General features: G+C 38.7%; 1 protein-coding gene across 1 annotated transcript in view; it reads left to right on the top strand.

The window, feature by feature from the left end:
• CACNA1E (calcium voltage-gated channel subunit alpha1 E) overlaps positions 1-24278 on the top strand; it is a 334730-nt gene that overhangs the window by 33632 nt on the left and 276820 nt on the right. The window lies entirely within an intron of this gene.

The raw sequence follows: 24278 nt of genomic DNA on the forward strand, positions 1-24278 counted from the left end.
TGTTTAATAGAAGTTTTAGAGAAATGAATGTAGAAATTTTAAATGTGCAAAAAGGGAAAGAAATTCATGACAAATTACAAAAACAAAACGAACAAAAACCTAATAGAGAGGGGGAAGCTATTAATGTATATTATATATATATATATATATATATATATATATATATATATATATATATATATATATATATATATATATATATATATATATATATATATAAGATATGTATAAAATATAAGACAAATTTATAGATTCATATGAGCGGGTAAAATTAATGCTTGTCTGACATTATAAAATATCAGGAAATCTACGTCATAGAGAAAAACACATTGAATCATTTTTTTTATTAATAGATAAAAATGCCTTTTCAAAAACAGATAAATCACATATCTCTTGAATTCAATCCTTAATATGAGGAATATGAATAATTTTCCAATTTCTCAGAACAATTTTCTAACCAATACTGAAGGCCCAATGATAACACATCAAAAGTAGTCAAATTGCAAAGTATATAATTTAACATCACATTGCAATGTGTTTGTATAAAATCAGTAGTTATGTTTATAGTTAACATTATATTATCAAAATGTGATTGTGAAGATTCTGTATGACTTCAGGACTTAGAAATGATCTAAAATGATTGTCAAATTTATTACTTCTATCTATAGCTGGGGTGTCAAACTGGTGGCCCATGGGCTGGATGTGTCACACACAGGCCACACCCACCCCGGCTCAGGAAAGGCAAAAACGTTGCATTACATCATGATACATCACGTAACACGATCAAGTTTGACACCTGTGATCTATAGCAGGGGTCTCCAAGCTTGGCAACTTTAAGCCTGGCGGACTTCAACTCCCAGAATTCTGGTAGTTGAAGTCTACCAGGCTTAAAGTTGCCAAGCTTGGAGACCCCTGATCTATAGGGTACCCACTTACCATATGTAATTTATCTTTAATTGTAAGGTATAAGGTGACAATCATACCATGCCTACTTTTTCAGATGTTTTATCAGCATATACCAAAGATCACATATAGGGAGAGTGGAAGATAATATAATCTGGCCTCATATTATTTGAAAGAATCAAATACAGCTGAAGTCAAGGAAAATGCTCCTATTCTCAACTAGAACTAATTTTCTAGTTCCTAAAGCATGAAAGAAAATTCTGTAGGTCCTACACATCTTGACTTGTGAGGTCTTTTAATCTGTGAATTACCAATTCTCTGACATTTATTCCATGTGTGGCAGAATACTAATCTTTTGTGCTGTTATCTGAAGAGGCTTTATTGTAAGGCATAAAATTGGTAAGAAAGGAACCAGCTTTTTGCATGCCAGAAAACAACTGTTATGTCAACCCTGAGGAAGTACCTCAAAATCTCAAGATAATGAAGCAACAAGTAAATGTCCAGTGATTTGAAAAGGTGGGAGGAAAGAGCATAGGATTAAAAACATTGGACTTTTGATTTGGACTATATATAGACTTGATTTGTGCATACTGCAATAAACAGATTTTCTCGGTAAATATGGCTTCATTCTTGTCAGCTATAATAGAATCGAATAGAATAGAATTTTAATTGGCCAAGTGTGATTGGACACACAAGGAATTTGTCTTGGTGCATATGCTCTCAGTGTACATAAAAGAAAAGATTCCTTCATCAAGGTACAACACTTACAACACTTAATGATAGTCATAGGGATTTAACACTTAATGATACAACACTTAATGATAGTCATAGGCTACAAATAAGCAATCAGGAAACAATCAATATCAGTATAAATTGTAAGGATACAAGCAACAAAGTTACAGTCATAAGTGGAAGGAGATGGGTGATGGGAATGATGAGAAGATTAATAGTAGTGCAGAGTTAGTAAATAGTTTGGCAGTGTTGAGGGAATTATTTGTTTAGCAGAGGGATGGCATTCAGGAAAAAACTGTTCTTGTGTCTAGTTGTTCTGGTGTGCAGTGCTCTATAGCGTTGTTTTGAGGGTAGAAGTTGAAACAGTTTATGTCCAGGATGTGAGGGGTCTGTAAATATTTTCACAGCCCTCTTTTTGATTTGTGCAATATACAGGTCCTCAATGGAAGGCAGGTTGGTAGCCATTGTTTTTTCTGCAGTTCTAATTATCCTCTGAAGTCTGTATCTGTCTTTTTGGGTCGCAGAACCGAACCAGACCATTATAGAGGTGCAGATGAAAGACTCAATAATTCCTCTGTAGAACTGGATCAGCAGCTCCTTGGGCAGTTTGAGCTTTCTGAGTTGACGCCGAAAGAACATTCTTTGTTGTCCTTTTTGATGATGTTTTTGATGTTAGTTGTCCATTTTAGATCTTGCAATATGGTAGAACCTAGAAATTTGAAGGTTTTTACTGTTGATATTGTGTTGTCTAGTATTGTGAGAGGTGGAAGTATGGAAGGGTTTCTCCTAAAGTCTAACACCATTTCTACAGGTAATGTAGCTGTGTGATGACTGTGGACTTTCGTTGTAAGCAAATTCTTGAAAGTGAGGGTTAGTTGTCTGGAGAATTGAAATTTATCGTTGTGTCTGGTATGAAGCTTGACATTAATGTCCTCATTTCTTAAATTTGTCCATCTGTCCTTCTCTTCTCAAGTTTCTTTATTGGCGGACCTGAAATGAGAGGGAAAAATAAGTAACATGCTAAATAGAACTCTATAAGGGAATTTGTTGATTTATAGTCCTTCAAATAATCCTCCTCTGTAGCAGGGGTCCCCCAATCCTGGATCTGATCCGCCTGGATCTGATCCATGGTTTGGGAATCAGGTTGCACAAACGGTAGGCGAATGCACAAACCTCCATTTGCTTAAGTGGCAGTCATGTGCATGAAACCACCCCTTCTCCCCCTGTGCAGTTGCTGCCACCACTGCCAGTCCACAGAGTTGGAAAAGTTGGGAAACTCTATAGGATCAAAATTGGAAAAAAGGGAAGCTCTGGTTCCAGTTTTTGAAAGTTATTATTGTGGCTCCAGTCCCCGAGCCTGTCCTCATGGAGCAGGATGACTCTGAGAGTGAGGCGGAGGAGCCGACAAGGCCTCCCTCTCTAGGACCCTCCTCTCTGGCTCCACCCCAGGTTCCAGCTGCAGGCCAGGAGGAGGAGGAGCTGACAAGGCCTCCCTCTCCCGGACCCTTCTCCTCCTCCCTGGCAACGCCCCAAGTTCCAGCTGCTGAGGATCAATCCTGGATCGACCTGAGGTAGCAACAAAGAGATAAGCATGCACAGCAGAGGAAGAGGTGTGGCAGGCTCAGAGAGTGCTGAGTCATGGAGCCACACCCCACAAGGGATAAAAGCGGGTGGAGCTGCCATTGGGCTTCAACAAAAAACTACCCAGCGTGTGTTGCAGCTCGGTCGCTCAGGAGTTAAAGGCCTTTCTTTCCTCTAAGCTTGGCAATGGGACTTGGACACGAGTGCTATTATCTCTGTCCGAGATAAAGACTTCAGAACTTGGCAGGCCTCTGCACGGTCGCTGCCAAGTCTTGTGCTTCCTACAGAAGAATCAGATCTGTGTCAATAAAAGGACTGTGAAACTCGCGTTTCTCCGTGAAGTGGGAGCGGGGTGGGGGGAAAGAACAGTTCTCTATATTTTTTGTGAGATCATCAGCAGATCATCCTCATCACAGATTAATTTTCTGGCCTGATAAGAAGGCAAAGCCTGCCCTGTTTAAGTTGCTCTGGAAATAAGGCAGGCGGCTTTCTTTCCAAAACAATTGAATTAATGTATCAAAGAGATAACTGAAGCAATATTCAACATAGCACCTGCTACTAACTTTAGTAGATAGTGTGCATTAACATGCAGAACTTGAACGTTTTTCTGGAATAACTCATTTAAAACACATTTAATAAACCACTTTAAGTTATTTGCACATTCTTTTGTATTGATATCTTTTTAATGTAATGAGTAATGAAAGGCAAAACCACTTCATAGACATTCCAATTATCTGGCAGATGTATTGTTAGGTCGCCCAGAAATCAGTATAGCTAATATGTTTCACAGTGCTTTGAAAGACACGGCATTAAAAATCACTACAGGGCACATTTAAGAAAGGTTTGGAGATAATTTTGAGTGCATGGCAGAGATTGTCAGCATTATGTTTTGCTCTGTGAATGCTACCAAATAAAATACATTTATGAATTGTACACTCAATACTGAATTCTCTCTGAAATGGCAGCCTAAGCTAATTATTCTTTTATAGACATACAGTATGTGCCTTGGTATCTTCAGGAAGTTTGGCATGGTATTATTTTAGACAGAATTATGAACATATTACAGAATGCTTGCTCAATGGATTACCAGTGATGATCAGATCAAGCTGATATATCAATACATTTCATTGTTTTACATTAGATAGTTTTCTCTCTCTCTCTCTCTGAATTATATAAATGTGTGTGCATGCAGGCACAAATACACACAATACATACAACAAAGGTTGGAAGTGTTATGAGTATTTTTGGGCAAAATATACTTTGGATAGATCAAACGTTAGTGCAGTTGTTAAGGCACTGGGCTAGAAGATTCTAACTCCCACTTAGCACAAAACCAGCTGGTGATCTTGGGAAAGTCAAGGTTTCTGAGCCCTAAGAAGAAGGCAGAAGTAAAAGTACTTCTGAAAATTTTGTCAAGAAAACTGCAGGGATTTGTCCAGATGGTCATCAGGAGTTATCATTGACTTTTTTTTTAAATTTGCATTTATATCCCACCCTTCTCCGAAGACTCAGGGCGGCTTACACTATGTCAAGCAATAGTCTTCATCCATTTGTATATTATATACAAAGTCAACTTATTGCCCCCAACAATTTGGGTCCTCATTTTACCTACCTTATAAAGGATGGAAGGCTGAGTCAACCTTGGGCCTGGTGGGACTTGAACATGCAGTAATTGCAAGCAGCTGCTGTTAATAACAGACTGTCTTAGCAGTCTGAGCCACCAGAGGCCCTTGAAGGTACCCTCCCCCTCAAAAAGACTTGAAGGTACCCTCCCCCTCAAAAAAAAAACCCTTTGGGTATCTTAAATTGGTCTCTGGATAATAAAACCTCCTCTGTGTTTATGGTTGTGTAAAATACATAAACATACAAGAGCTACTTCTTTTAGCTTGGGTGTGCTTATTGGCCTGTGTGGGAGTGGAGAGTGGAAACACCTTATGACTTCTTTTGTTTTCCGAAAAAGCCCAGTGCAAACTAGAGAAAATACCTATAGTATTCTCCTTAGGAGAAGAATTTGACTCTAGAAATTACATTAGTTTGCTCATTAGGGTGTTTTTCTTTATTGGATAGGGGGATATTCAGAGGTACTTTCTAGAATTAGGAGGAAAAGTCAGGAAGTGACTGGAACTCAGAATATGATTCCAAATAAAAGCTGTAGCTTTTCATAAAGATTGTATTCCAGTTAAAACTATCCCAGGCAATTAGGGATGAGAAAAATCTTCTGGGTGTTGGAGATTCACTTCCAATCAAAATAAGTAGCACGTTGGCAAGAAGCATCATTTAACAGAATAAGAGAGTTGGAAGGACCTTGGGGGTCTTCTAGTCCAGGGATCTCCAACCTTGGTCTCTTTAAGACTTGTGGACTTCAACTCCCAGAGTTCCTCAGCCAGCTTTGCTAGCTGAGGGACTCTAGGACTTGAAGTCCACAAGTCTTAAAGGGACCAAGATTGGAGACCCCTGTTCTAGTCCAACCCCTTCTTGAGCAGTAAAACCTATGCCATTTCAGAAAATGGTGGTTCAATCTCTTCTTAAAAACCTCCAGTGATGAAGCACCCAGAACTTTGGGAGGCTGATTAATTGTTCTAAACTGTCAGGAAATTTCTCCTTAGTTCTAGGTTGCTTCTCTCCTTGGTTATTTATGTTTTAATTCATCTATGATATGTTAGTATCATGTTAGTTTCTTATATATATATAGTGACCAGATGTCCCGCTTTTGGCGGGACAGTCCCGCTTTTTAATAATTTGTCCCGCGTCCCGCGGCATTTCAAAAAAGTCCCGATTTTTTCCCCACTCCCATTCTGAAAATTGGAGGCGGCAACACAAGAGGAGGAGGAGGAGGAGGAGGAGGAGGAGGGGGAGTGGTGGAGAAGGGGGCGCGAGATCACCCGCTGCCTGGAAGAGCCTAGAGAAGAGCCGAGGAGAGCCAAGCCTGCCTGGAAGAGCTGAGAGGAGAGCCGAGCCTGCCTGAAAGAGCCGAGAAGCAGCAGCCGCTCCTCCTCCTTCAACCAGGTGGCGAGATTCAGCGCGCATGCACAGCCCCCCCATCAATGGTGTCCCATTTTGCCATTGCTGAAATCGGGTCACTTTATATATATAGCATTCTTATATATAGCATTCTGATTAATAAGGCATCCTAGCTTGTTGGGGACTGACTAAGCAATGCCTGAAAGATGAGCATTTATGAGAGATATGGTCATTGGTGTCCATTTCTGTACCAATATGAAAAACCAAACCAAACCTGGTATGTTTCTTCATGATATGCAATAGATGGAATAAACATTTACTTCATAGATTCATGGAGCATGTTGGATCATTTAGATACCTTCCTTGATTAAGGGGTTTCCCTCACTGCCAGCGTGCTTGGATTCTAGATTAGATACAGAGAAGAAAAAGAGAGTGCTTCTTCTCTCTAATATTATTACTATCTCAGCTGTACACTAGTCCTAATTGGTTGTAAATGCTAGGCTACTACTTAGTAACCTAATTTGACCTACAATGTTTACATATACAGTCAATGAAGTTTTATCCATCTTCTCCTCTGCTTTATTCTTCCAAGAGCAAAACAACTTGGTCATTGTCTTCAGGGAAGGTGGGCCTAGCTTCACAACTGGAAAGGCATGGGATAGTGCTTTTTGTGATATTGTCTATAATAGATCAGGCAAGGTGAATTGTATTATGGTCTTCTAAACATCTGACCGGAATTATGACAAATCACAGAAAGTGGAGGAGGGAAGGAATTTGTTAATAACTCTGTTGATAGGAATAGGATCTTCTAGATCAACTTGGAGAAAGTAGCATATGTGCAGAACTGCATATTTCATTCCAGGCAGCATGGGACTCTTTATCTGTGGGAAAGTGACTTTTTTCTTTTGCACCATTATAATAAATGCTAAAGTGTGTTTGCTTTTTCTTCCAGTTCCATTGTATTAAAGAACTAAGCTGAACTTTACTAGGATTAATCAAAATAGTAGGTCTCTGGCTACTGTTTGGTTCAGGTAAATAATAATATTGACGGTTGATTTGGATTCAGAATTTATGGATTTTTAGTTCTCAGTTTTCTCAGTTGAGTTTGGTCTTGGACCATAAATAAATTTTGATTGATGGTTTATTTGTCAATTTTATTAAGCATCAATGTTATAACTTTTGAATTTTTCATCTTCCCTATTGCTCTACTTGTTTATACTCCCACATCCATTGACAGTGATCTTTGTAGAAGGCAATCACAAATTATTTTTTAAAAAATGATATTGTAGTTTAATGTAATCTGGAATTGAGGAATCATAATTTCCAGTAGTTCCTGCCATTAGAATCTAGCAGCTGGAAGTTAAATTGCCCAGACCAAAGGGCAAAACTTGGAGACTAAGAAATTGTTGCCTCAGTCCTGTTGGCAGAATCAGTGGTGGGTTTCAATTTTTTTTTACTACCGGTTCTGTGGGTGTGGCTTGGTGGGCATGGCATGGCTTGGTGGGCATGGCAGGGTAAGGATACTGTAAAATTTCCATTCACTCTCTACTCCAGGGGAAGGTTACTGCAAAATCTCCATTTTCTCCTGATCAGCTGGGACTCAGGAGACAGAGAATAGATGGGAGTGGGGCCAGTCAGAGATGGTATTTACCGGTTCTCCAAACTACTTAAAATTTTTGTTACCAGTTCGCCAGAATTGGTCAGAACCTACTGAAACCCACCTCTGGAGCAGATGCTGAATTAAATTAGAGTAGAAGTGCAGCGATATTTGAAGTTTTCCTGGATAGCTTTGAGGCTACATCTGACTTTTTGAAGACTGAATGGAATTCTCGTAGCTGTGCAAAGGCCGATGAAACTTGGGATCCAGTTTTCCTCAGAAGAATTATGTATATGACAGATTCTGTAATAAGCCTGCCTTCTTTTTTTAATGGCATCACTAATCACAGTATTAATTTTAAAACTGATGTGACTGTATCATTTGAAATGTAAGCTACATCATTATTATTGTATTTAAAGGAAATAAAAGTGAAGCAGGTATCATAACATGAACTTGCTGTTTCTGTTATAAAAGAACAAAATCTTTTATCTGGTTGTGTTTATAATTTTCAAAATGATTTTATATGTTTTTCTTAATCTTTGATTGGGAGCCACCCAGAGTTGGCTGAAAGATGGGCAGTTATATAAATGTTTTAAATAAATAAATAACAACATGATTGGTATATTGATTAATGTGCCCTTCCTTGTTTCCATATTAATTTAATGTAATCTAATTCTTAATGGCTGTCAATGCTTTGAGTTAGACCACGTTGGAAAAAAGATACAACAAATACTAGATCTCTACTTTACTGGTATAGGCAATAGTAACAGAATTTCGAAAGCCTGCCACTGTTTCCCCTTCCTTCCCTTTTATACCAAAGAGAATCAATGCAGACAATCTTTAGTTTCTTTCTCATACTTCCTTGTTTTCCCAAGCTAATCCCATGTTTTAGTAAAGGTTGCTATATATTTTTCCCAAGATCGGCCTTGTGCTGTCTGCAAAGGATTTGCGTTACTCTTAATAGTAAGAAGCCTTTGTATTTGGAATTCAGAGCCTTATAACTGCAAATAGAAAGAAAGAATTAATATCATAGTTATATAGTTATAATTTAACTATATAATAGTTAAATTATAGCTAACTATTTCTCTCAGGGCTTTATGTTTTTATAACATTAGGATTATTTCTGGATTATTGGCATGGTTTATTATGTATAGCTGGACCAGGAATAGAATGTGCCTTGCAATTTTTTTTTCTCTGTGAACAGGTAGGAGATACATTTTTTAAAGACAAGAGTACAAAAGCTTAAATGAGTTCATTACACTGGAAAAACCCTACCTTGTTCAAGTGGTGGCCTCCTTTGGCATTTTTTCACATCTGGCATTTAAATGTTGAGGGCATTTTGGACTAGTTGCTTTATAGTCCTCCATGGGCTGCTGCTTGAGTTACCATTTTTTGTTTAAATGGTAACAAAATGGTTTTATTTAAAATTAAGTTGCTGGTTTTTGTTCTTACATTTGTTAAATATTCTTCTTTCCAGGATCTTATGCTATGCAGCCAGATTTCAGTATTTTAGTATTTGAAATACTGCAACAACACTTAAACAATGTATTTGGTGTGTGAATGAATACTTATAATTCATTCCTAATTTCCTTGTGCGTTACTGTTAAAAAATATTTTAACCCATTTTATTAGGGTTATTCTTTTTATTTAATTGCATATTATAAACTGAGATAAATATATTTCTGAGAATTAATTACACACCTAAAAACTATAGACGTAGTGATTACCTCTCCCTTCCTAAATCATATCCAACTGGTCACAACCTATTGAGAGGCTCCAAACTTATCAGCAGAGAAAAAGAACAGATTTCATAGAAAACTTGGTTTAAAAAATTAAAATGAAAGAAAAGAAAAACTAGAAGACAAAGTACATATTGATTTCCCCCCCCTTCATCTAAGTAGATCAGTGAATAAAATATAATATAGATAACTCTTGTCTTACAACCATTTGTTTAATGACTGTTCAAAGTTATGAAAAAAGTGACTTATGACCAATTCTCACATATATGACCATAATTTGCAGCATCCCCAGGATCAGTTCATCAGTTTGGATGCTTATCAAATAGAATGTACTTACGATGGTTGCAACATTCTGGGGTCACATAATCCCTATTCACTACTTTTCCAGGAGCTTCTGACAAGCAAAGTCAATGGGGGAAGCCAGATTCACTTAGCAACTGTGTGATTCACTTAACAACCACAGCAAAAAAAGGCATGATTCACTTAATTGCCATACCACTTAGTGATGGGAATTCCAGTTCCAGTTGTGGTTGAAAATAAATAATTAGATCTTAGCTAAAATGCTCATAAGCAATTAGATTAATGAAAATTGTGCCAAAAGATGGAAGAATTCTTTGAAATCCATTGGGTAGTTTTCAGTAAGTATATTTGACACAGGTTGCTTATGAAAAGCTTGCAATCTACTAAAATGACTGTTTGGAAGCCTTAAATTGTGCGTGACAAACACAGTTTATAAAATGATATGGGGAGAGGGGTTATTATTTTTTTCTTGTAGTAATGACAAAAAACAAACAAACCCTAATTTGATTTGCAACTCAAAATTGGTCAAACATTGAAATTGGAATCATTAGCAATCACCAAGTGGGATCAAGTACAGAAAAAAAAATATTAATTCTAATTAGCATAATTATCAACATTAAAAAGTTGCTTATTAAACACGCATACAATATTGTCATTCACTGTCTATGAGAAAGATACTATTTTGCAATTAATTCTAATTAGCATTTTTGACTTCCATTCTTAGCATGGGAAAAACGAGAGGAAAATTATCTTAGTAGCCCCATGCAGCTCCTTGTTTCAGGAAAAAGCTATGCAGGGTGAGAATGAGAAGTTCCCGATTTACATTTTAGCTTAGACATGAAATTGTGCTATAAAAACTGCAACCTAAGCTCTCAAGTGGTTTGTAACGATCAAGGCAAAGCCGTATTAACTTGGCTGGTTTCCTGCTGCAAGAAACCAGTTTACTCCTGTCCAAGACGAAAAGAAAGCAAGGAAATGCAATAAGTAGGTTGATAATAAGGACGATTCTAGATAAATGATGCAGCAAGAAAACAGTTTGATTGACTGTGACTGGAGCTTTAAAGGAAGATGCTCCGATGAAGCTATGATGAAGATTGCCATGCCAAGATATATAAAGGGAGGATCAGGACACAAAGTCTTGAGAAAATCAGGAATGGAACAACTAGTTTTTCTTGATATGAATGTGGGAAAAATAATTGGGGGTCTTTGTCTTAAATAAAAACTAGTGAAAGAGAAGGGACCACAGAAGAGAAGAGCAGAAAATTACAATGACTTCGGTTTTTATGCAGATAGCTATAAAGTAGTTGTGTTCCTACTGGAAGAAGAAAGGAGTTGGATATATTCCCCATGTAGTTTGGAAACTTAAGCAAAGTAGTGGAGGTAGGTGGGGCGGGGGGAAGAAAAATCTACTTATTTTATTTCATTTTTATCCCACTTTTATGAAAACATAGTACTTTGTTACCATAGTAGACTGTCTCTATTATAAGCAGATATTATGCTACTAAATTTTAACAATGACCTAGAGAGTATTTTTACCAACAAAGGATAGGAATGCACCAAATGATTAACAGGGAAGTACTGTTGGAAGAAATGTCCATCTAGGTTCAGTTCCAAGTGGGGAGAAAGACACTGGAAACATGGTAGCTGCTTGGAAAGATGGTTTCAATGGTGGACAGGATCACATGCCTTGAAGATCTTGGGTGAAGGAAAAAAACTTTTATACCTTCTCTGGGCTTTTGAATTTGAGCTTGTATTCTGATTGGTTGTCTCCCATGGGGCCATGCAGGTTGTGTTTTTGAGTCCCAAGCTTGGTTGAGCCTTGCTGGGTGATGAAGTAATGAAAGGGCTTTGGACAATTCCTATTATGGCTCTCTTGAAGGAGGCAGATGTTTGTTACATAGAATAGGCTGACCCAGGCCTTAATGGCCCATCGACAAAGGTGGGGGGCTGAGTTTCTGCTTCCCTTTTAGGGGAAATATTCTGCCCTATTAATATTTCCTAAAATATCTCATTTTCCTAGGAGAGGGGTGGGTGCTAACTTCCTACAGTACAAAATGCAATTTTCAATTATTCATTTGGTCCCAGGGAACATTCACCATCAAATATTGCATACCTACTTTTCTATGTAGTACTAAGCAGATAACCTTAGGAACTGACAACCATCAGGAGTTTTGAGAGAAATTCATGACTGCCACAGAGGAAGAACTGTTGCATGGGGTTTGGGCATCCAGGCATTCCATTTTGTATGTAGTCACTAAGAGTCAACATTATCTTGATGTTACATAATCTTTTAAATAAACATGCATGCTCACATATGCATAAAACTGATTTCTTTGGGCAACTCATATTCCTTGAATCTGTCTTGGGCAATTCTTGGAAGGGGAAATAAAGATTCTCTGAAAGACTCCTATAATTAGTCTCACTGAAAGAGAAAAGGGATTACCGTATATACTCGAGTATAAGCCGAGTTTTTCAGCACATTTTTTGTGCTGAAAAACGTCCCCTCGGCTTATACTCGGGTCTATACGGCTTATACTCAAGTTTTTTTTAAGCCCCTCGGTTTATACTCGAGTATATCGGCTTATACTCGAGTTTTTTTTTTTTCTTTTTTTCACATTTTACCGGACTGAAGCCCTGCCGGTGCAGTGAGAGGGCGGGGCGGGGGAGCCGCCAGCCTTCTCAGCTGAGGGAGGGAGGGTTTCCCCAACCGGTAGGTGCCTCATTTCCCACCCTCGGCTTATACTCGAGTCCCCAGTTTACCCCAGTTTTTGGGGTAAAATTGGGGACCTCGGCTTATACTCGGATCGGCTTATATTCGAGTATATACGGTAAGTTAGATAAATCTTAATAACTACATCCTTTCACTTTTCATTTTGAATTGCTGAAGTAAAAGTTTATTTGTATTTATTTTTTTTGCTAACCCAGTCATCAATAGATTGGGAGAAGTAGCCATTTAATTTCTTGATAATGGAGAAATGGACAGATGTTCAGAGCTTGCACACTGTTTAGTTCCAGTGAGAGAGTTTTTATAAATGAGGTTAAGGTACTTAAAAATACAAACTGCTGCTTTTGGTTGTCTAGAAGCATATAAAAGCAAAAATAAAAATAAAAATAAAAAAGAAGAAAGTGTGCTGCAGGCTGGGGTTGAGCTAGGGCTCAGCTTATTTTAATTATCTGGGAGAAGTTTGATCCTGTTGGACCTGTTGAAGTGGATGGTGTCCTCATGACTGTTAGCTTGGCCACCTGTATATTAATTCCAGTTTATGCCTGGCTAAAGGTCTCTGGAGAGTTGATGTGTAATTATATTTTAACAGTGGCGAATTCTTCTTTGAAAGAGAAGGTTGTCCTTTTTTTTTTTTTTAAATTTTTATACCGCCCTTCTCCCGAAGGACTCAGGGCGGTGTACAGCCAAAGATAAAAACAGTAAGTATACAAAGTTAAAATATCAATTTAAAATACCTATTCAATAGTGGCCGAATTAAAACCGTCAGATTGACCTAACCTAAAATACCCCATATAAAATTACAAAGGATAAAAAATTTAAAATTTAAAAATCAGTCCAGTCCTGCTTGAATAAATAAGTGAGTTTTTAATTCCCGGTGAAAGGTCCGAAGGTCAGATATTTGGCGCAAACCGGGGGGAAGGTCGTTCCAGAGAGTAGGTGCTCCAACAGAGAAGGCCCTTCCCCTGGGGGCCGCCAGCCGGCATTGCTTGGTGGACGGCACCTTGAGGAGACCCTCTCTGTGAGAGCATACAGGTCGATGGGAGGAATAAGGTAACAGCAGGCGGTTATTATCTCTTAAGCAGGGCAGCGATTCTCCCCCTCCTCATGAAGCCATCACTGGACCCAATGTCTGTACTATTGTCTAACCTTTTAAAGTACGGTTGTAGAGAAAAATGGTTCTGCAGCAGCTCTAGAGAACTTTGGAGGATATCTAGACCTCTTTCAGTCAGGATTCAGGCCTAGGTATGAGACCAAAGTAGAGTGATTGGGCTTGTAGGTGACCTCTGAAGAGAACAGGATGGCAATGGTGCATCCACCCTTGCTCTTCTAGACCTCTCAGAGGTTTTTGATACCATTGATCAGAATATCCTTCTGAATTGGCTTATGGGGTCGGGAATGAGTGGTACTGTGCTATGCTGGTTCTCTTCCTTCCTCTTGGACTGGCTTCAATTAATTTTGGGGGAAAGAGGTACAGCCCATGGCCCCAGCTTTGAGGCTTCATTCTCTTCTGCTCCTGCCATAGGACTTCGTTCTCTTCTGCTCCTGTTTATTGTCTACATAAAACCATTGGGTGAACTCATCTTATGGTGTGGGATGAGGTATTATCAGTATTCTGATGAAACCCAATTTTATATCTCCCCTGCTGCCAAAGTAATGCCCTAGAGTCTCTTTCTTGGAGCCCAGAGGCTGCAGGGGTTTGGATGGGAAACAACAGGGTTCAACTGAACCCTAGTTAGACTGAATGGCTTTGGCTATTGGGACTTTTTAGTGCTGGAGACCTTTCCATCTTTAATTCTGAATGGGATTTCACTACCCCAGACAGGACCGAAGCGTAATCTAGGGACCTTCGTGGACTCATGGATCTTGTTTGAGGAGCAGGGGACATAGTCAGGTGGAGCTTTGCCCAACTGAAGTATCTGCCTTAATGTGTTAATGGTTGTGTTTTTATTTATACATGTCAATGATTTGTAGCATTCCAACCAGTTATCTGAAACACTTATCTATATACAGTATGTTTAGCAGGGGGTGAAATCCAGCAGGTTCTGACAGGTTCTGGAGAACCGGTAATGGAAATTTTGAGCAGTTCAGAGAACTGGCAAATACCACCTCTGGCTGGCCCCAGAGTGGGGTGGGAATAGAGATTTTGCAGTATCCTTCCCCTGCCATGCCCACCAAGCCACACCATGCCCACCAAGCCACACCCACAGATCCGGTAGTAAAAAAATTTGGATTTCACTACTGATGTTTAGTATAGTGGATAAGGCAGAGAGTCTCAGGTTTTTAGTCCACACTCAGAACAGAAACTGAGACTGGCCCAGATTCACCCAGCTGGCTTTCATGCCTAAGGCAGGATTAAATTCAGTCTCCTAGCTTCTAGCCTGGGTGCGTTAACCTCTAGACTACACTGGCTCTATTTTAAATCATGAATCATAATTTAGCAATCTCCAGATACTAAACATCGCTCAGCCTGATAATGATGTCTTCCACATTAAGCCATTTGCTAGTGTAAGAACTGCAAAAGATACCTTTGCTTTTGGCTCTACAAACCAGCGGTGAGATTAATTAGTAGCAGTAATAAATCGAAATAACTGCTGGCTTTTCTGTTTCTAAGGGAGAGCAGACTTTATTTTAACACATTTTATTGTAACCTGAGATACTTTTGCAACAGTCCCAGAAGCTCAGATTTAGAATCCTTTCGATGTTCATATTAATGCAGAAAATTAATGAATACATAAATTTTAGCAGACATAGAATGTCCATCTATCTATGAATATCTAAAGCCCAATGCCGTAATGTGAGAATAGAGGTGGTAAGTGTATACAGAAGTGTCCAAATTTTCATCAAAGAGAAACTGGAGAGCATGCAATGCACATTTCTTTTAGATTTCTTAAGAATTGTCTAACAAAATACCCACTATATAGAGTCTAGGGGCACCAGAATTTCTGGCTGGAATCACAACCTTCTTCAGTGACTAACTTCTGCATCTGCTCCATGCAACAGAAATTTAGTGCTATGTTATCTGGTACAGACTGGCTCTTCTAGGGGGATCTTTGCTCTGCAGGCAGGAATTCAGTTCCCCTATCAATCTATCCCCAGGTGGTTCCTTGGTATTTGCAACCCTTTGTCTCAGGCTGGGTTTCATGTGAGACTCCCTGCTAGGCACAAGACAAAGAAATGTAAAGCTTCTAAAAGGATGGATAGAGGGAGGCCAGGAGAACATGAATGGGAAATTGCTCATAATTTGGGGGAAGAATGATGTCAGCTGGGATTTTAGGGTGCAGATGTGACAATGAGAGAACCTGTTGAGGTAAACTAGATTGCTAAAATTAATCTTCATCTATCATTTTTACATTTTAAATTTTAACAAGTCTACTATTTCGTTAAGAGTTTTTTTCGTTATGTTTTTTTTACTTTGAAAAATACAGCAATTTACAAACAACGACAACTACAACAACAAAATCATCTTCACCTTCTGCTTAAAGTCAGAGTTCCTGTTCTAAGGTTGCTTGATGTGGGGGGAGGGGGAGACCCCTACAAATCTTGAAATGCTTTTTTCTTCCTAGTTATTTGATCAGATTTTAGAAAAAATGTACAGACAACCTTTATATATTTGACAAAGTGGCTGAGCAAGTTTAAAATGTAAAGCATTATAAATTTGGTGACTTTTAAGCTTAACACATGTATTTTTCCTTCAACAATTTGTCATAGGATAACTTTATTCCTCCATGTTCTTTTATACTTTTAATTGGAACATGTAGCAATAACAATAGTACTTAGACTTATATACCACTTCAAAGTCCTTTGCAGCCTCTCTAAGCGGTTTACAGAGTCAGCATATTGCCCTCAGCAATCTGGGTCCTCATTTTACTGACCTCGGAAGGATGGAAGGCTGAGTCAACCTTGAGCTGGTGAGACTCGAACTGCCAAACTGCCAAACTGCTGGCAGCCTGCAGTCATCAGAAGTAGCCTGCAGTACTGCATTCTAACCACTGTGCCACCACAGCTAGATCTGTAGATTCAATAACCAGAAAAATTCCTCATACTGTCCATTTGAAACATTATTGCTTGATTACTGAGCCCTCTGCTCCTTTCTGAAATATAAATATCACATGGTTTTTAACTATTGATGAATAAGTCATTACATGTATGGTTTGTAATCAATATGGCTGGATTTGCACAGGGCACTAAAGTACAACAGATAAAACAAATTGATTTATGAACGGGGTTATTTATCAACCCCGGGGTCTTAATTTATTTAGAAGACTTGTATGGATGCTCATTTTGTCTGTTACAACTCTGGGTAGCTCATAAAAAAACCAGAAGAAATATTGCAATCAATAGCCCAAACAGCCAAAACCAAATTCTGGCACCCTAACCAGTGCTCCTTAATCTATCAATAATTGCAAACACAATTAGTGGGCTTCAGCCTCAGTTCATTCCCAGGTGAAGGAAGAACTAAGGCTGCTGTGGAAAGGTGTACTTTTTAGGTCCCATTAGGAGAGGGAAGTGTCATCTTATCTGATTTGGTGGAATGGGCAGAGACCCTCAGGGAGAGAAAGTTCCACAAATAACCTAGTTCGGAACCATGCAGAGCTTTAAAGGTGCTAACTATCACCTTGAACTCTATCCAGAAAGACACTGAGAGCCAGCACATTTTGCACAGCACTGATACAATACGTATAAATCAAAGAGCACCGAACTCGCCTGTTCTGCTCTATTCTGACCCACTGTAATTTCTGGATGGTCTTCAATCCAAATGCTTTATGCAGTAATCCAAACGGGAAGTGACCGAGTATGAGTGACTGTGAGCAAAGCCTCTCGTTCCAGAAACAGACACAATGGAGACACAAGAGGAATCTGTGTAAAGGTCACCCCCAGTGGCTTCCGGTTTGGCTCCGCTGTGTTAATGGCGGCGATTTCAGTCCGCCCGTTCTTTGTGATTCTGTGAGAGCTGTTTAGACAGTGCTAATCTTCTGTCAACAGCTCGTAAATCTCTGCCCTCGGGCAAAGAGGGGGAGATGAGCATTTGAACTGAAGTTTGAGCCCCCAAGAAAAGCCCCAGAATGATTTCTGGTGGTTTGATGGGAAACGCTCCTTCGATAGTTCAAAAAAAGCTCCAGAGTCCAGAACGCCTCTGCAAAAGCAGAGCAAAACGCAGCGTCCATCTCCGTGACTGAAGAGGATTACTGATAAATTGTCAACACGGAAAGAATCGAAAGCAGGAGGGCTGGCATTTGTTTGTAAGATGATTTTAACTCCCTGACAGAGAAGTTATTTGAAGAGTGGAGATGAAGAAAGATGGTGTTTTGTTTTTTGAAAGTGAAAGCTAAGGAAATGCTGATTATAATTGCTGGTGTGGAACCTCTAAGAAGAAAATAACAAGATTTTTTTTTTCTAAATGGAATTCTTTTTTAAAAAAAAAAAATCTATTTCTTTTTTTATTATCTTTTTTTTACATCACTAGCTTCAGAGGGGCCAGATATCCTAAACCGTTCCATCTTGCTAGGCATAAATTGTAGCCAGTTCCTCACAGCCTCTAGGCATTGGGTCAGCACCTAAACAGCATCACCTGGAAAGCCAGAGGTGGAGATTTATAACTGGGTATCATCCACATGATCTTGCATCTGCACATCTGTTCATGTATTTGTTGGTAAGGCAATTAAAAATTCCCATTCCTGAGCAATACATGTATTTGCACTTCCCAAAATAGAGTTATTTTTCTGGTTGTATCCCAGGGATTCCAAAGATAGTAGTTCCAAAAATGCCAACAAACTTGACAAAGGCACTGATGTACGTTGTTTTACAGCAGATATGTATGACATAATTATAATTCATCATTATTATTCTTGCTACTATATTAATGATAATGTCCAGAGTAAGTTGTTCTTGTTATGAGAGTGCCACCTTTCCCATAAACCAATATTAAGGAAGAAGAAACTGATCCAAAGTATTTCATTCCCCTTGGAAGATAAATCATGGCAGCAGTATCACATAAACCATAAGCAACAGCTGTACCATATGGAGAGGCAGGAAGGAGGCAGGCCCAGAGGACATGGCCAAGAACTTTGCATCATTCACCACCATCTTCCTCTCCTCCACCCACCCTTGATAAAGGGTTTGGTGTAGCAGTTAAGGTGCTGGTCTAGAAACCAGGAGACTATGAATTCTAGTTCTGCCTTAGGCATGAAAGCCATCAGGGTACATTTGAACCAGTCACTCTCTCTCACTCCAGCCCACCTCACAGAGTTGTTGTTGCTGTAGGAAAAATAGGAGGAGGAAGGAATATTAGGTATGTTTGCCACCTTGTGTTACTTATAAAGTAATAAAGATGGGGTAAAAATCTAATAAATTAGTTAAATAGCAACTGCAAGCAACCCAGCCTCCATCTCCACTGGTGAATAGTCATGACTTAATTGAAAGCACAGGGTAGAGATATTATAATTGATCTTACATTTTCATACTAGATTGCCCAGGAGAACATACAAAAATGCAGAAATAGTTGAGAGTTGTTAAACCACATTTAAAGAAAACAAACAAGAAGAAATTAAACAAGAGCTTTGGGTCAAAGTGTGTCTTCTCATTTTGTGGTTACTGGAAGATCAGGCAGATGTACAAGATATGAAATTAATAGCTTCCTATGTATGTTTTCAATGTACAAGCTGCATTTAGTTGTCCTGGCTAACAGCTATTGGTGGGTATGTCCTTTTTAAGTTATAATTCCCCCTCTTAAAAAGCTATATATACTTTCTCTTTCACATCCAGTGAACACAGATGGACACTATTGGACAGTATTACATATGATAGCAATTTAAATTGCAATTTGTTTCTGTTAGAAACACCTTGAGAAAAATCTTCAGAACCCTTCTTCCTCCTTTATCGTTTTAGTTGGGAGGTTCAGGTCTATCCCTCTGCTCAGTCCTGACAGAGATTAAAAGTATTGAGAATTTTACTAAGAATCTCAGAGTCTTGGCTGAACATACATGCACAGGTTAAATAAAGTTCCCAGGTTAAAGGCTCTGAAATACACATACCGCATTTTCCCAAAAACAAGACCCTGTCTTATATTTTTTGACCCTGAAATAAGCACTTGGCCTTATCGCTATGCGCTCAAAAGCCCGAATGGGCTTATTATCAGGGGGTGTCTTATTTTGGGGAAAACGGAGTATAAGCAAGTGTATACATAAGGCACTTCAAAGGGTAGAATCATATAGTATTAGCTAATCCACATTTGGTCAAGTGGAACTTCCAAACATACTATTTTTATTTGCCCATGGGTATAATAGCACTTAGCACTTAGACTTATATACCACTTCACAGTGCTTTACAGTTCTCTTTAAATGGTTTACAGAGTCAGCATATGGCCCCCAGCAATCTGGTTCCACCTCAGAGGGATGGAAGGCTGAGTCAAGCTTGAGCTGGTGAGACTCAAACAGCCGAACTGCTGGCAGTCGGTAGACAGCAGAAGTAGCCTGTGGTACTGCATTCTGACCACTGCGCCACCACCACTCTTGTATTGTATTCCCATAGCAACGCAGCATATAGTTTGTTCTGTTATTATTGAAAGCAGTGGTTTTGCCCTGTGGATGCAGTTGCAGCATCTGAACAGCGCCCAATGCCATTGCATCCATATAAACATAGTAACCATTTGCTTATCTGTGAAACTGTGCAGTTTCAGCTAACTTTGCGTACCAATAATGAAATCTGTTTGGCTTTAGCCCTTTTATTAGGACCAAATTCCTCATGAATCCTCAAATTTATCTAAGTTCAACCATCTGTTATATTTTCATTAACAGTAATTATCAAGTGGATAAAATAATTGGGGAGGGGGCACACTAAATGGCAGGGCATGTTCCGCCAAAGCAAGTTTTCAGTTGTATTGGATTAGGAATATAATTTCATTACAGGGCCCCACCCACCCGCCTTGGTGCTATCACATCCTATATAATAGCCAGTTTTTCGATGCCGCGCACATGCATGGAAGGGCGTGCGGAAGGGTGTGCTCCCATTTTTGGTTCCAGGCGAACTGGTTGTTACAAGGGCAGCAGCCCACCCCTGCTACCATCAGAATCTTAACCTGGGTTGGAATCAGAAATGGCTGAACTTCGACGGCCAGCATCTTTTCAAGCATCTTTCCTAAGAAGGGGATATTGTGACAATTAGTTGTCACATGGGCCAAAGTAAACAGCCAGATAGTAGATCAAATTAGTACCAAACAAGGAACAGATGGAAACTGTATCTTGTGTCAAAAAATAGCTTTGAACCTTTTTAGTAAAGCAGGTGGGAGAGAGAGGTACAAGAAATTGAATATTAATTTTTATATAAATAGAGCTTGCATTTGATATATAATAATACATGGAAATCTTTCATAATAGCCTCATAGCCCCAGCACATCTACTTAAATGAGTCTGCATGTCCTCGGAACTATATTCTTGCAATATTATGTCTTGTTAACTGAGAAAGGCCTGACTGTTGTCAGAAACTTTTTGGTAGTTGTTATAAAATTACTTTATAACTATGATTTAGGGGAGGACATAGGTGAATGACATATGCTTTCATTCTCAAATGAATGATATAAGTGTGAATGAGGTGGTAAGATACTAAGGTTGTGATCATTGCTATATCATATAATACATAATGGCCAAGTTTAGCCCTGTGTTTGAAGGATAAATTTATCAGAGGATTAACAAATGGTTAATCTGTTTATCCTTCAACTGGTAGAGAGACAAATTCTTATAGCTGTCCTCCCAAAATAAGGATTCCCTAGGAAATCCCTTCCTATGTTACTTTTTCAGTTTCCCCAACTAAACAGGAAAAGGTATAAAGTAGGAAGAAAGGCCATTGTGAGTTTGATATGAGACACCTGTGATTGTGCTGCAATTATGCATGAGGTATTTTGACTGATTTAGCTACATTACAGGAAGGAAGTGAAATGGACAATAAAAGACTTGAGCAATACATAAACATGGATTGGATATAGGGAAGTTCAATTTGTTTTACAAGGAAAAATAAAATAAAGAAAGAACACTTAATGCAACTGTTATAGGATTTACTTAAAAGAACACAATAAATAGGGTTTATTGTGGGTTAGGCAATATTAGTTTATTAGTCTATTGCAGTCAAAACAATGACTAGTTTTAATATATTTTAAAGACCAACAAATTCCTGATAATATATTAAACCTGTATTTCCAAAACTATATGATGCACTCCTGTACAATTTATTTATTTTATTTATCAATTTTACCTGCCACCCATTTTGTGGCTCAGGTGATTCTGAGTGGCTTATCATGAGAAGGACTTGCATTATGTTGTAAGAGTTCACCTGCGGATGAAATTGCTCACTACAGGTAATCCTTGACTTATGACCACAACTGAACCCAACATTTATGTTGCTAAGTAAGGCAGTTAAGTGAGTTGTGCCTCATTTTATGATCTTTTTTGCCACATTGTTAACTGAATCACTGCAGTTGCGAAGTGAATCTCGTGGCGATTAAGAGAATCTGTCTTCCCCCATTGACTTTGTTGTCAGAAGCTGTCTGGGAAAGTTACAGATGGTGGTCACATGATCCAGGGACACTGCAACTGTTATAAATACATGCTAGTTGCCAAGTGCCTGAATTTTGATCATGTGACCCGGGGATGCTGCAGTGGTTGAAACTGTGAAAACCAGTAACAAACTCACTTTTTTTTTAGTACAGTTGTAGTTTTGAATGGTCACTAAATGAATGATATAAGCCAAGGACCCCCTGTATACATACACACATAGGATTTATTGCTCCAGCTTTTCTTCTATTTTATGGTACTTTTCTGCATTAGTTCTGATTTTTAATTTTTCTTATGTAACGATACAACACTATTACCTGCCTTCATAGAAGGCTGTTTGTTTTCTACCTACAGAAGGCATAGTACATCTTTCAAGATGTTCTCTCCATCTGGACTCCGTTGCCCTAAGAAGTTTACTGAAATATGCTTCCAGTTTTATTTTATTTTTTAATGGGCACTTCTGTTTTTAGAAACCTAAGGAATGCATCTCCACATTGATTGATTGGTGCTATATTCAGTCATTAGGAGCCAAAAAGGCCATACTTATGGCCAAAATATTCATATTCAGACTATGCATATTGAGTAAACACATTAAATCCTTGCAAATCCATCTCAGCAGTCATAACATTAAAACTGATCCCAGAAGTTCAATGTAGATTTCTCTTGAATCGGGGGAAAAGAGATAAAGCGGAAGAAATTTGGAGGAGGAGGAGGGGGCATTCTTCTGAATTTATTGCTTTTTTATTAAAAATGTTGTTTGGAACAATGGGGGGGGGGCATTCCATTGGTGTCAGAATTCTATCTTTTATATCTCACTGACTTTGCATGTCTCTGTTCCTAAAATGATACTTCCCAGTTCTGTCCTATTAGCTGACCCAGAAAGAATCTATCAAGAAGTCTAGAAGGATTAGCAGTGTTGTATTCATTCAGTCCAATTCAGAGCATAGTGTATCATTCACTAAGATGACCAAACAGGAAACAAGATTTGAAAACCTCTTATTAAAACTGAACCATTTTCTGATCCATCCCACTTAGTTGCTCGCTACAACTATTTGAGAATCTCAACAATATTGCAGCAGTATGTTTCTTCCAGTTTATATATCAACTATAGTCCTCCAGATGCAGTGACATATGATGTGGGGTAACTTTAGGTTTCAGGATGGTATAAAACAGGGGTATCAAACTCACATTGTCACGGCGGTGTCACGTGACATATTGGGACTTTTCCCCCCTTCACTAAACAGGGTGGGGGTGTGGCCAGCATGTGATGCATCAAGTTTGACGCCCCAGGTATAAAAGGTAGGCCCTTGTTCTTGTTATTGAATGAAGTCTGTTTTGGAAAAGGAGCAGATAATCAGCATTTGAAATGGTTTAAAATCTCTTATACTGATTTCACCTGCTTGATCTCTCCTTATCTCACTGTTTACAACCGAAGAATAGGGGTTGGGATTTTTTTATGGCGAGAGCAGCTAGGAAAAAATATTGAAGAAATTAGGTGAGGATAATGTGATTTAACTGGGATCTGAATCCATTTTACCCAACTCTTTTAATTCTGTTTCCACAGACTTGCATGTATCATGCTAGATGTATTTCATTTTGCTTATGAACAGGGGCTGTCTTAAAAGGTGGTTGAAGGTTCAGATTGATTACATCAAGGCATCCATTCCATTCTGTTCCATTCCATCTCTCTTTCTGTCTTTGTGAATCATGATGCCTGATTCCTACATGAGGCTTTCCAGTCCTCTGTTTCCCAGACAATTAGCAAAGTGTTTGGTCTTCTCATTTGGATGAATATTTAATTTGCCTGCTTTGTGAATGATTCATAGACCATATGCCAGGGTGACAGGATGTGTGTATGTGTGTGTGTACCAATCATCTTATGAAGAGTACCATTATTTCTCTCCCACTTCCATCAGCGAGGAAGGGAATAAGGCAATTTATTTGTGTGTTCAGGGTTTTTTTTTAAAAAAACCATCCCCTATTTCTGGGCCTTTAACAATAGCTTGAGCTACAGATACTGTATTATCATACAACATTTATCACCATGCCTTGAAGAAAAGAAAAACTGCCTTCTGATTTTTGCAGCTGCAGCTGCTGCTAAAGGTGCAAGAGTCAGTCAACTAATGTTTTTGTTCATTCTGTTGCATAGAAAACATGGATGGGAGAGTAGAAATTAGTATTTGTTTTAAGGTGCACTA

Source organism: Ahaetulla prasina, chromosome 3, assembly GCF_028640845.1.
Source record: "Ahaetulla prasina isolate Xishuangbanna chromosome 3, ASM2864084v1, whole genome shotgun sequence".
In the NCBI taxonomy this organism is placed as follows: Eukaryota; Metazoa; Chordata; class Lepidosauria; order Squamata; family Colubridae; genus Ahaetulla; species Ahaetulla prasina.